This window comes from Gambusia affinis, linkage group LG17 (genome assembly GCF_019740435.1).
Source record: "Gambusia affinis linkage group LG17, SWU_Gaff_1.0, whole genome shotgun sequence".
In the NCBI taxonomy this organism is placed as follows: domain Eukaryota; kingdom Metazoa; phylum Chordata; class Actinopteri; order Cyprinodontiformes; family Poeciliidae; genus Gambusia; species Gambusia affinis.
In genome coordinates, this window is record NC_057884.1 from 12,769,123 (window position 1) to 12,783,599 (window position 14,477).

General features: G+C 34.3%; 1 long non-coding RNA gene across 4 annotated transcripts in view; it reads right to left on the reverse strand.

Annotated features, from left to right (window-relative positions):
- LOC122819483 overlaps positions 1-14,477 on the reverse strand; it is a 102,691-nt gene that overhangs the window by 51,946 nt on the left and 36,268 nt on the right. For 3 of the 4 annotated variants that reach the window (XR_006368618.1, XR_006368620.1, XR_006368619.1), the window contains exon 2: positions 4,241-4,347. The exons of the other annotated variant lie outside the window; for it this stretch is intronic. This is a non-coding gene — a long non-coding RNA (uncharacterized LOC122819483). The remainder of the gene's footprint in view (positions 1-4,240; positions 4,348-14,477) is intronic. 4 annotated transcript variants of the gene reach the window in all.

Sequence of the window (14,477 nt, forward strand, 5' to 3'; positions counted from 1 at the left end):
CTCGCAGCATGAGCCCAATGTTGTCAATTTTTGTAAGATTAAAAGTGAGCCTAATAACATTTGTAGATGATACGTCATGTCATCGGTGTCCAAACCTTTTGCCACATGGGCCAAAATTGTCAAGCTCCCTTAAAATAGGATTTTTAAGTTAAAATTTTTAAAGATTAGTAGTATTATTTTAAAACTGCTCAACAAAAAATTACTTTAGTAATACTATACTTTAGTGAAGCAAATCCATTTTTTTTTTTTATCTCAGAAAAGAGCTTTGTAAATCATTGTAGAGCCACAAAATGCAAGGGTTTTTGTTGAAAAATTGTGTTGAGCCTTTTTGTGTGGTATCATCTCTGTTACTAAATGTAATAACAGAATTTTTGTTATTCTGTCTTGGAAACATTTACTATAGCTAGCAGCAGGGGTGCAATGAATACAAATCCGCGTGCAGAATGGATGAAGCCAGGCCTGCTTCTCACAGATACTTGGTTGATATTGTGCCTATGAAATTAAAGCAAAAGGAAAACGCATGGCTATTAAAAGATGAATACTTTATTATGTTTCCTTGCCTTTTATACTGTATGAATTTAATAGACCAGTAACAATTTTGCTTTGGCACAAGAATTCGCTCGTAGGCTCTCCCTTAAATAGGGGTCAGTGTGTGCACAAAATCTCTCCAGAAGCCAAAAATGGTGTACAGACTGAACTTTGGACACCTCTACTTTACATTTTTTCCAGCAGATTTATGTAATAATGGCTCAGGTTACTTAAATGTAGTCATCTACTTAACTTATCTGGGATTTGTTGTCATTAAGGTGTAACAAAAGTAGAACAATAATGTTGGCGTACCTTTAAATCCAAAGCTATAACTTAATTCCTAAAATTGTCTCTTGTAATCTCTTAAGTAAATGTTTATATCTGCAAGAAAGACCGTTGTGCTCAAGAAGAGACTATTCTATAAAATCAAATCAAATTTTATTTGTATAGCACATTTCAGCAGCAGGGCATTTCATCAGTCAAAAAAATGTTAATATTTTGGTAGATATTTATTAGTTGAATATCTATCAGATATTAATGAGATGACGCTCTCTAAATTAAACAAGCCTTCCAAAACTGCTGCAGTGTAAAAGAACAGACGAATGGAAAAGAAACGCTTTACCAAAGCTGTACTATCCAACACTTTAGTTATTTTATTTTGTAAGTGCATATTTAATCAATTTACAGTAAGTTATTGTAAGTAGAAAAATGCATGCAAACCTGATGCTGATCAAGGCTTCTGAACTAATTGGCAACTTTTTTAACTTATCCTAATGGTTTGGGGAAGGAAGTAAACAAACAGCAGAGGTGAGTAGAGACCTGTTACACTTACCTGAGTAACTTTTTGGGGAAAATTACTTCGGGAGTACTTTTACAACTCCATACTTTTTATTTCTAATTGAGTAATTTTATTGTGAATAACACTACTTGAATGCAATTTCTGGGTATTCTTCACTGAATGAAGAACAAACATTTTATTTTAACCATAAATTTTGCAGATGCAGAAACAAACCTACAGTCTATGTTAAAGTGACACTTTTGCTTTAGCACAAGGTTTGTTATACTTCTGACATTTACTGTCATTTATAGCAGAAACTAGTGTTCCAGTAATACCATACATTGTCATAGAAATACTATATGCTGTTACAACAAATACATACATTACCTATTGCAGTGCATATATTTGTATTTTTCCTATTTTGTCTTTAAAATACTAGAATTGACATGAAACTTTATTTTCAGTCCGTTTGATGTTATCAATATAAAAATAACAAATCAAGTCTCTATAAACTTCAACCCTTTGGATGAACTTCACCTGTCCTGGATGTCATCCCCTGACAAACAACTTGGAGAACAAGAGGCTGAAACATGTACAGTATATAGCATTATCACATTATTCAAGAAAAATACTACAATATGTTTCCTCATGTTATTCAGACATAATGGTGCCTACTGACAGTCTTTTTTGTGGCATTTAGCATCTGGAATAACCTGACTTTCAACATAAAGATTACACTGACTATTGATCCTTCGAAATCTCTTAAAAATGCATTTTTTCCCCCCTCATAGATGTTGAGTTGCTGATGTCCTAAACATTGCGACAGTTGTTGTGCAAACTCATATTTATTGTTCTTTTGAGTAGTGATTTTTTTTCTGGTAAAGTTTTATTCATCAGAGTTGTTTAGAATGAATTTATGCTTATTGCAAGACTTTGTTTGACTAGTATTGCTATAGTTACAAGGTAAAAAAAAAAAGTAACCAAGTGTAACAAGAGCTCAGTTTTAAATATGCATTTGGTTTCAAGTTCTTGAATTATGTTTTTTCAGCTGCCACTTTGGAATGATCTGCCCCTGTGTTCATCTGTCATCCAACAGGAAAGGTAAGTTTATAAAACCGGAGGGCAATTTTCACCATGCAAAGCACAACAAAGAAAAGGTGTTAGCTTCAATTTATGCCGACACCGCCTGGGAAGGAGTTCTCACACGCTCATGAAAATATGTTTTTTTAAAAAGCTTTGCAAGGCTATAAGGTATTGGTTGTGAGCTTAAACAAATCTTTTATTTTGGACAAATATGTCATACAATGTCTGGAGAATATATGTAACACAGGATGGGCACTCTTCCAGTTACACATTCAAAATGTGTTTAACTTTTAGGAACATTAAGTACACTGAACAATTTTAATTTTAAAGATTATTCTTATTTTGCTTGTCTATAAACACCCCAAGTTTCCATTTTGATTTCAAAGGGGTCTGGAATGGACACTTTCAAACCAGAGATGAAATGTAAATCATGAACTCAATATGTGTTTTGCAGAATCACAATAAAGATAATAGAGTGGAGGAGCTAAGAGACCTGGCTCATGGAGCAAATAAAAAAAAATTAAATAAAAGAAATAAACAGCACAAATATGATTCAGGATTTCTTACATGTTGGTGCTTCAGAGCTTTTGCTTTTTTGTATGGAAGTTCTGTTTCCAACTCTGCATGCCAGTGGACCCTTTCACTTGCATGTAGTGCACTCTAGTGTCCAATAAACATTATTACAAAAGGAGTTAAAGTTTGAGTACACCATCCAATTAAAATGACAATGATTTAGTTTCATTTAAAAACTAAACCAAAACAAGACATAACTCAAAGTGCTCAAAGAAATTGATTGATTTTTGGGTGCAGAAGGGTGTGTGCGTGTGTATGTACGTGTGTGTGGATCTGAATTATGATATGAGGACTTGGATTCATGAATACATTTTTTGATAAAATAATAAACGGATAAAGCTTTACTTGAAGCATCCAATACAGGAAAGAAAAAAATTCAGGACATGTTGAATATGGTGGCATCATGCACATGTAAAATCTCTAACTTAATAGTTTGCTATCAGGTTAAATTTGAATTTGTTTAGGTCATATTTAATTTGCTTCTGCTGAAAATGTAAACAATTCCTGCACTTTTCAGAGCAAAGGACCACCAGGGTAAAACATATAGATGTCAGCTTTTGTTCAAAAGCATTTACAGTTAAATAAAATAAAAATACTTATAACCCTTTTTAGAGTTAGGTTTCAAGTTATTTAATTTACTAACAAAAGTTTCTTCTGACTGCAGTAAAGTTGTAGGACAATAGTATTGACATTGTGGAGTAGCCCAGCCAAAGTTCTGACTTGCAATTGATAGGAAATCTATGGCAAAAGCAAAAGATTATCATAATGGCAAGGAGTTCAATCAGCGCATAACCAAAGATCTTCAAAATACCAGGAAAAAAAAGATTAAAGCTGGTCATCAATAGGAAGAGATAGATTGTTATGGATCCAATAAATACTAATATTTAAGAGGGTATAAATAAAAATAAAACAGATAATTTCTTTCACAAAAATGATGCAACTTTACAGTGTTTAATTAACCTTTGAGAGATATCTGTCTTTCTATAAGATCAAAATATCTTGATTGAATGAAAATAATTTTAAGTGCAAGTTTGCCAAACCAAATAACTTTTTGCTTGCAGATGAAAACTAATTATCAGTGTCTGTAAAAAGTATTCAGCTCCATTGATGTTTTATCCTTTTTATTGCTTTTGCAAATCATGATCAACATAATTTGGGCTTTTGGACAAAAAAGAAAAATCTTTTATGTCAAAGAAAAAAACAAAAAAAAGGGTGTCAACTGAATAAAAAATATGTAATTACGGTAGTAGTAAGTAAATAAGTACTGTAAATATTCACCTCCTTTAAAGTGATTGACGTAATCCAACAGATCCAGCCAATTGGTGGGTGTCTCAAGTGATTGTGGTAAAAAGACACCTGTGTCTGGCAGGTCTGGTTGAGTATTCCTGAATAAAATTAGAGCAAATCAGAGAAAAAAAAAAATTACTGAAAGCTGAAAGTCAGGGGATGGATAAATACTCTCGAGGGCTCAGAGTTAATTTCAATTCATCATCAAGAAATGGAAGAAAAATAGAAAAATAAACCCTTCCTCACAAACTGAGGGACCAAACAAGAAGGAGACAAGTGAGAGAGGACACCAGGATGCCTATGAAGGAGCAAAAAAGCTTCAGTGAATTCAGAAGAAACTCTGCACAGAACAACTGTTGGGCAGGTTCTTCACCACTCAAGCCTTCATGGGAGAGCGGCAATGACGAAACCACCACTGTTGAAATAAAAACTCACATCAAGGCTTGATTAGCATCTGTCAAAAGGCACATGAGAGACTTCATGACCAAATGGAAGAAAGTTCTTTGGTCTGATGAGACCAAATTGGAGCATTGTGGCCATCAGACAGGATGCTATGTGTGGTACAACACCAAGCACTACACATCACCACAAACACACCATTCTCATTGAGAATCAATACTATGGCAGCATCATGATATAGGGATGCTTCTCAACAGCAGATCCTGGAAGCCACGTACAGGTAGAATATGAAATCTGCATCTTGTTTTAAGTTTTTAATACTAGAAATTGTCAAATCTGCTCAAATAATTAACTGAACTCATCAGAAGGAAGATGGAATCACTCTGACCATTTGACATCTACGGACTTAACTCTATCATAGCAAAAACTGTGACTGCATAGCTTAATGTGAAATTCCTCCACTTTTTGGTAATTGCTGCTTTAGTTTCACAACACATAATTTCTATAGCAGTTTAGCGTACTGTATGGCACATATTGTACGAGTTCTCAGTATCTAATGAAATGACATGTCCAAAAACTAGTAGCTTTTTGTTTAAGTTGGTTATCAAACTGTGCCAAATGTGCTGAGATGATTACCTACAGAAAGCTAAATATTCTTCCTGGTTAATTGGAAGTAAATGAAAATAGATAGCTTTACTATCCAAGTGAACTACAAAATAAAATGTTGAACAGAATCTAGCTTCCAAATAGTGTCGACTATTCCTTTTACAAAAGACTGATGTTATGAAGGCATTTTCACCCTAGCCTGGTCGAGATCAATAGATCAAACAGCTTGTTTTGGGTTTTGAATACGAAATACTTATTTGTGCTTTTAAAAGAAAATGTGCTTGAAGTGTAGAGTCAGCGCTCACCTCACAAGCTTTGAGCTTCTACCAGAAACCATGGAGCTGGAGGGTTATACACAGTATCTTACTTTTTTAAAATAAGATTGTACTGTGCTGCATTTTATTTATAGACCTCATTTTCATAGAGCAGAGAGTTCTGAATGCCCATGACCACTAACAACCCTGAGGCTTTGATCACTTCCATTTCCTGCTTGAAGATATACTGCTGTGAAAAAGTATTTGTACTCCATCTTTTTATTTTAATAATTTGCAGAACCAGCTGTCAATGCAGACACAGCAACAAATCTTTAAGGAGTCTGTCACTCCTTGCATACAGAGACAGGAGGTTTTGCAATTCTATTTTGCACAGCAATTTTAAAAAGTAGTTAAAAAGTTGGTAATTCATCATGTGTACACTCATTGCCCACAATGATTTAGGAAAATTTGGAATCAGTGGGTAACTTAAAAGAGTTGAACAAATTTATAATTTGGACGGTAATATTTAGAAGAAAAAACATCACAGTTGAAACATTGAAACATTGAAGTTCTGGAATGAAACTGTGACTTTTACAGGCATTAATGTTTACTGTAAGAGAACAAACAAGCATGGCTTGAAGTTGAAGAGAACTAGATCAAGACATCACCTCAGAAGATAGAGTTACATTGCTCTGAGGCTTTTGTAGCTCACCATCATCCACCTCTCTCAGTGAAAGTCTTCAGTTCTGTCAGCGTCAGCCTGTCACACTGTGCTGCCCTGGAGCTGCTGGGGTGTGTTACGGCTTGCTACACAACATAAAAGTGCAAGAGTTTGTGGTCAAATTTCTTTTCAGCATGTTACAGACTGTACTCTGCAGTTCTTTTGCTGTGTTGTTGAATTACCTCCTCAGAACTATTTTAAATGAGGGGGCCAGAATATTTTAGAGCTCCAGAGCACTTTTATGGGTTCATACATTTATTTCACAATATAAGTCATTTTTGTTTATTGAGGAGATATCTGTCATCACTTAGCCACCAAATCCCATGTTCTCATCAGCTGCTTGTTTGCTGTTTGTTAAAAAGTTCATTCATTTTAGGTGAACTGGGTTGTTTTTTTTTCCACATATGTGCAATGCAATGATTCTTTTGGACACATTTAGTGCTCGAAGTTCCAGCTCTGAAATGAAGTCTGGCGTAAAAACCAAATCTTTTTTCCACTTGGCCTAATGTGACAACCTCTTAAACTCCAAGACCCACTTATCCTTCATCAGAGGTTCACCTAATGTAAGAACATAATTCAGAAGTGGATGGGATTTTTAGTTCTTCTTTTTGACAGATAAAACTTTTTTTTGTTTGTTTGTTGTTTTGTTTTTTTATTCATCTCATTTTAACACACCCACATAATACTCACACCTCCCAGAAGGATATTTTTTTGTTTTAACAAATGTGTTTAATGTAGAAAAGTTGCATCTCCTTAGTTTTTTGTCTCTCATTAAGTCGTTTGGAGCTTTTCTGTTTGCTTGCTTGCTTGAATGTTTGATCTTGTTGATTGGAGCTTGAAGGGCTGTTTCAAAATCAAAATTTTAAACATGTGAAATAATTTATTCTTTGTACCATTATTGAAAATGCTAAATTTCTTCATTTTTTTAAAGTGCATAACTCTTTTGAGAAAAAAAAAATCAGAATTAGCCTCACCATCACCATTAGATAGTTAGAAACAATAGATAATATTTAATTTATCTAAATTGGACAGCAGATATTGAATAATATTGAAAAAGAAATTCCACATAGATCGTGGGAAATGACTGCCTATATTTACTTGGGTTATTTTTGTCTGATGTTCAAATTTGTTCTTTGATCTGAAAAATGAAAGACAAAAAAAAAAGAAAATAAATTAAGGAAATACTTTTTCAGGAAACAGGTTTTGTTTGAATGAAATTGTGTGTCACTTTGGGCTTACTAAACCTCAAATCCAATGCTTCTGGTTTCTGACATGTCTTCATTTTTGGACATTTCTTTGAACAAGGTTCACAGGATGTTTACAAAAAAAAACTTAAAAACCACCAGTAAATCCAAATACAATCTCAAATTGCATGCTTCCAATAAACTCCACTAAATTAAAGTCAAGACCACAATTGAATTATTACTTTACTATTATAGCTTTAAAAAAAAAAAATCTTTCAGTGATTGTGATTACTTAAGAGACTATTTTTCATCAATGTGCATACCTGTCATCTGTAAAACTCTAAAAGCAGATTACCAGATGGATGGAGGGAAACAGACCACATGTGTGGTACTGTGTGCCGTGTGAGGCCTGATGCATATTTTGCACATGCAAACCCAATGTGGCTTTGTTTTCTTCTACTAAATGGGTTCTTTACATGCCTTTCACTCATTCTGGATTCGTAAATAGAAGCCCAAGTGGAGCCACAGAATCCTTCTCAAAGAGAGGATGTTTAATCTCCACGGTAAGATGGAGATTTAAATGAGCTGCGCGGAACAGAAGAGGACAGCCAACTCTCCCCACACAGACCTAATAGTCTCAAACATCAGCAGCACGTCATATACAACCACCGCCTGGCAGATTAGAAGGAGGACTCGCCACAAGCACAGACAGACACACACCAGTAAACATGCAAGTGAATTCAGGGCACACGTAGTCAGACATTTACTGAATAAATCCACCAATTATGACCCATAGAAATACATCTGAACATGTTGACTCTCTAATGAGTGACACGGCAGCCCACCCTCAATGATAGGCATGAAGTTATGTTGTGCTGAATGAAGATGGGTCTTTCCTAAGACCATCAGAAGGTGCAGCAAAAACAAATGTAGAAAACTTTTAGTTTCATTCAGGCATTTGATGACTCAAAAAATATCTTTTCTCTTTTTATGGAATAAATAAAATGTGCATTATTGTCCCCATTGAAGAATTTGTTGGATTCGTCTCTACTTTTGCATCACAGCAGACATAAAAAAAAAAAAAAATGGTTGCATCTTTCACAACTGGCAGACCTTTAGCATAAAACTAACTGATCAGTCTTACAAATGAACACACCATTTAACTTGTATTATGCACCATCTTCACACCTTGAACTGTTTTACAAAAATTCTGAGCCTTAACCAGAATGGTTTAAAACTTCACTAAAGAAACTAGTTCTTAAATTAGACTCATTTGCAATTAATTATATCCTTTACCAGAGGGCAGACAAGGTAGCTACACGTATTTGGCAACGTAATGTTATTATATGAATAGAGCCCTGGGAGTCCTCCTCTTTATGTCACCACAAACCAGTGAAGAGATTGTATAAAATTCAGGGAGAGAAAAACTACAGCTCAGATTTTGCCAAATTAATCTTATAGCAACCAGGAATTTCTTACTCTACAATCTCTCAATGAGCAAAAACAGGTGAAATCTTTAGAAAACATATTTAAGACACAGATTAATTATAAGCTGTTCGTCTGCCTTACAGAAGTATTCATACCTCTGAACTTTTCCACATTTTGCCTCCAACTTCACTGAATTTAGTAGAAATTTTAGGTGAAACATTTTCACTAAATAGTTCATAATTTTTAAATGGAAAGAAAAAAGAAACATGGTTTTCAGGGTTTTTTCAGTTTATTTTCTAAAAACATTTAACAAGTGTGAAATGCGTTTGTATTGCACCTCTTTCACTCTGATACCCTTAAATCAAATGCAGTGTGAACAATTACGAGTCAGAAATAAAGTTGTGGAGTAGTTTTAAGGCAAAGGATTCATTCAGCAACTTTCAATCCAAAATCTATAAATGGAAAGACAACTGCAAACTTAGCCATCCTACACTCACTAGCCAGCCAATAAGATCATTAATCTGTGACATGGTAACTCTGGAGGAGCTGCAAAGATCCACATGTTTAGGTGGGAAAATATTTTAGGAAAACACCCAATAAACTTTTAAATCTGGACTTTCAAAGGAATGGTAAAAAGAAAGTCTCTGTTTAAAATGACGTAAGAATCCCTTTTTCAGTTTGCTGCAAACCATGTTATGGAGACAGCAAGTGTGGAAAAAACCCCTCTAGAATATGACGTTTCTGGGGAGGAAGATTTACAGGACACAGTTCAACAGTACATGAGCCTAAATATTCAGTCAGAGCTCCAACAAAATGGTTTATATCAAAGTATATACATGTTGGATTGGCCCAGTCAAATTCCAGACCTAAATAGAATCAAGAATGTGTGGCGAACCCTGAAAGTGATCTTCAGGGATGTTTGCTCTACTTTGACTAAGCTTGAGGTATTTCGCAGCAAGGAATGGGTAATAAAGGAGTGTCAAGACATACAAAAGTTACCAAGTTATATTTTAGGTTAAAGATGCCTCCACAAAACAGCTTCTTTGATCTAATACTTTTCTATGTAAAAATTAAAAATATAAACTATAAATACGTTTTAGAACTCTGCTGTCTGTTGGACTAGATCATAGAACCTGTCAAAAACATTTTCAGGTTTGCTGCACATTATTGCTCCATATTGCAAACAAATATGACTTAAAAATCCCTGTCCGTTGAAAAGCAAATATTAAAAACTACATATTTTGTGCAGGCACAGCACTAAGTGATGCATAAAAACTGTCTTTTGCAGTCCTTCCCCGAGGTTTGCACAAAGCATGTAGCAAAGAAAGCTGATAACCACCATCTGCAACCAGGTGTAAAGACAACCTGTGATTTGCTTTTAGGTTTTTTTTTTTAGGTTTTACTTGAGCAGAGGAGCCCTGCCCTTCCAAACTTGCTTCTAGTTACATCCCTCTGGCACTTATTTTTCTTTGTTTTACCAGGTGTCACTCCACCATGTTCTTGCTTGTTGCAGTGTTCCTCCACATTCAGCCTGGTATTCAACATGAGGAATGCAGCTCAGCTGGATCAGCATCATGTGACAAACTTAGCCGTCTCACCTTGCATGCATGTTCTAAAATCAAACGGGGCAAGTAAAATGAGCCGTTTTGATTAATTTTACTGAGTCTAACAGATTGCACCAACATTACTCTATAATAAACCTAGCTGTGAAGCCAACAATACAGGTCTGCTGTTCTGCAAGAGGCAAGTAAAAAGATTTATGATAAAAGGAGATTAAATTCATAGGTAGAGGTGTGAAGGGGTATATTAGATATAAAACAGTTTTACTTATATTGTACAGTGTGGGTATATACATACATATATATATCACCATTATTTAAATTTGGGATTTTCATGGATTGGATCTGAAGATGCTCCACTGCCACAGTTTTGTCTGCAAAGCCCCGGGAGGTTTTGCTTTACAGAAGACTAAATTAACTGTGGTCACAGCAGAAAGTAGTTCACAATTTTAGCTTTGTTAATGACAAGGCAACTCATGAATCGCATCATGTGGTCCTACACAAAGCTAAAGCAGATAAACCCTACAACATCAGTGAAGCATGTATGAATGAAGCATAAAGTATGGCAACAACAAATTGAAACTGATTAAAGTTTACAGAAATGAAAGCAGTAATGTAGTTGGTAGGCAGCACAGTTGTCTATTTGCTCTCCCACACTTCAAAAACTCCTGCTATAGTCCATTATGCAGCAAGACACCCACACAGCATGATGCTACCACCTCTGTACTTCACAGGTTTGCAAGATTCCCCCTTTTTTTAAATTAATCTGTATTGAAGGTCCTTATGGGTAAACACTTCAATTTTAGTTTCATCAGACCACATGACTTGTATGTTTTTGCCTCGCTGAATGCGTTTGCAAACTGTAATCTTGCTTTTCTGTCTCTTTTGGAAGAATAGACTTTATTGGTCTAATTTGATGTTGAGCAGTTTGAAGAAACTGTTGTTCTTATTTTTATACAGTTTCTGGAGAAATTTGCTTAGTTGGAACAAATGTGACTCATAAAACAGAGTTGCCACTCATCTCTGATATCAAATATATCAGGATTCACGTGAAACAAATAAAACCCACATTTTTTAGATCCCAATGTTTTTCAACTGTATCTTAAGTACTTATTTCATTGTACATAAACTGACATGTAATCAAAAATTTTTGTACTGTAAACAAAACCATACAGAAATCTGCATGTAAACATATTTAAGGCAACTTGCCATCCAGTCTAAAGCCAAAGAAACATTTCTTTTGCACCTTTCAGAATAGAAATCAGTGGGTTATGGTAAAAATGGCAGAATCCAAATGGATATAGAGCACATTTGCTTTTACCACATCCTTCTTCAAACATATCCAATATGGATAAATCCAAGGGTGCAAACTAAAGCTACTTATTAAGGTCAGTTTTGATAGCCACTAAGCTGGCAGTGGGGAACTTTTAATGCCCTGGATGATGACTACCAGGGTCACTGCTGACTATTTGAAGACTTGAAAAGATCTCTGTTAGCCAATAAACACTGTATATTTTGATCTTTACACAAATTAAAACTAAAATGAGCTGCTGGCCTGATTTATTTTTATTTTTTAAACAACCCAAGAGACATTTTTAAAGTTGTTGCTGAATACTGAAGAAATACTGAAGTTTATATACACTCAATATCTAGAAAATTAGAACGTTAGAGCTTTTGATAACATTTAAGCAAATATTAAGCATAGTTTTCATCAAGCCAATACTCACTGCAATGTTTGTTATTGGTCCAATTTAATATTTTAGTCTTAAGTCTCATGTTTTCATCACCCTTTCATGAGAAGACAATCATTTTTAATAGAAATAAAGCCTAGAAAAGATCAACCTGTGTGTAGTTAATCTATATAGTGTCTCACTTGAATGTCTCACTGAACAGAGTTACTAAAGTACATAAATCTTTAAATTATGTTTATGTAATAAATATGAATTTTATGTAAATACAAGATATGCAGAAAGCAACAAAATGTTCTAATAATTCCTCCCCTTATTGTTCTCTGAATTAAGGAGAAAGATTATTAAATTAAGGTAAATCTAATTTACCTACGACTTAAAAGGTTTAGTAAGTATTAAAAATGGTTATGTTTGTGTTTATAAATATATGTTTTTTTTCTGTAGTTGCTCAATGAAGCAATTGCAGAAAATGGTTCCTCTCTGAATTGATTATTTCTTGTCACTGAGGTTATTTTATTCAGCCAAGAAAAATCCCCAAATATAATTTGACAACAGATAAAATAGATGTTCAAACTAGAAAAAAAATAAATCATACATTTTATAAAAAAATGACTTATTTATAAATTGAGCTGCAGCACTTTTGAATATGCTTTAAACTTTTCAACAGGTTTTTCAATAAACCTGTCAGGTATAATATGGGAATGATCAAGGCTAACATGCTGACAAAGGAGTTATTAATTTCTACAACACCGCTCTGCAGCAGCAAAATGTTAGCTGAATAAATCCTTCTGAATTTTATGGTATCCTCCAGATGCTCAACTAGATGACAAGTGAACAACTTCAAGTGTTGACGGATTTTATTTGATTTTTTTATTATTTATTTCCTTTGGGTTTGGTCAACTCAGTTTTTTTAAGAAATAATTTTAGTTAGATCCTCTTTCAATAAGCATTTCTGCCAACAATTTGAATCTAGAAGTATTTTTATTTTTCCTTCCACACACTTTAAAATGTCTGTGCTATACTAGCACTGCATGTTGTTTTATCTTACTGTAAAACTAAATAAAAGGTTTTGTTTTTTGTTTTAGAGTAAGTTATGCTTAAAGAAATATGATTTTTTTTTCTGTATGTAGTTCCTGAAATAATTAGAAAAAAATGCATTCCAACATCTCACTGAAAGATCTTTGAGTACTGTTCTAAATTGGACTCTTGTTTCATTTGAACAACACAATTTCGCAACTACAAGTGAGTTTATGAGAAAGGATCTTCTCAAACTTAATCAATCCCGCTGTTTCTGTCTTTAAATTAATGTGCAGGCAACTATGATTCTACTTTTATGTGCTTCATTCTACACTTTTTCCATGATATAATTTTGGGAACCTTGCCGTTTACCCGTTTATTGTAGCAAATTATCTATATAGTCATTTTCTTTTCTCTTTTGGTGGAAAGATCCGAACCGTCACTTCTTCAGGAGAGAGTCTCAATTTTCATTTGCGGCTTGCATGTACGCTTATTTGTTCATTGCAAAGGATCCTGCATAGGACAAAACTGCTGCAAAATTAACAAAAACTGAAAACAGTTAAAGATCATTGTGTATTTTATCCGCGCGACTTGTTAACTGGGGGTTGGGAGGAAAATTTATTCACATTTTTTACCTTTTTTATGAACTTGATCAATTTCCAGAGTCCAAACTCGCTTTAGAACATACCAGTGGGGACAAATGAAACAAAAGAAACAAAAATCACTTCCCCCCACCCCCAAGCTCAGGGTCATAATTTGTGAATTTGAACATGTCAGAGTTGTAGGTGCGTTGACCTTGGTGAGGTGAGACGTGATGGCCACCAGGCCCTGGAGGTCTGTCACTGAGGCGGTGGTCACAGCAGACCACACCATGCGATCTCAGACTCACTGGCTCAGCTCCGTAGGTGATTGAGTGGCTTAAACTTTGCTTTTGATTGCACCAAGATCTTTGTTTGACCTTGAGTGCGTTCACTTAACTTCAACATGTGCTTATATTCTGAAATCATTTCTAGAATACTGATATTTGAATATGAGTGCAACAAAAATATCATAAGATTTAACAGGACAGACAAATCCAAACGATATGTGTGTGTTGGTAAGATATTGGTCTCATCCACATAATTTTCTTTTATTATTATTGTTTTACCATTCTTTGTATTTCTTCATTTAAAACCAATCAATTTTTAGCATGGAAAAAGTTATGAAACAAGATATTTGTAACAATGAGGCAAAGACAATGATAATACTTTGAAAGTATGTCATAATCGACATTTTGTATTTCCTGTAATTTTATTAAATGATGCATTACAGTGTGGATAGTTTTTAATCTATCTTTCTCACTTAAAACAAAATATGTTTTTAAGTGTTATTG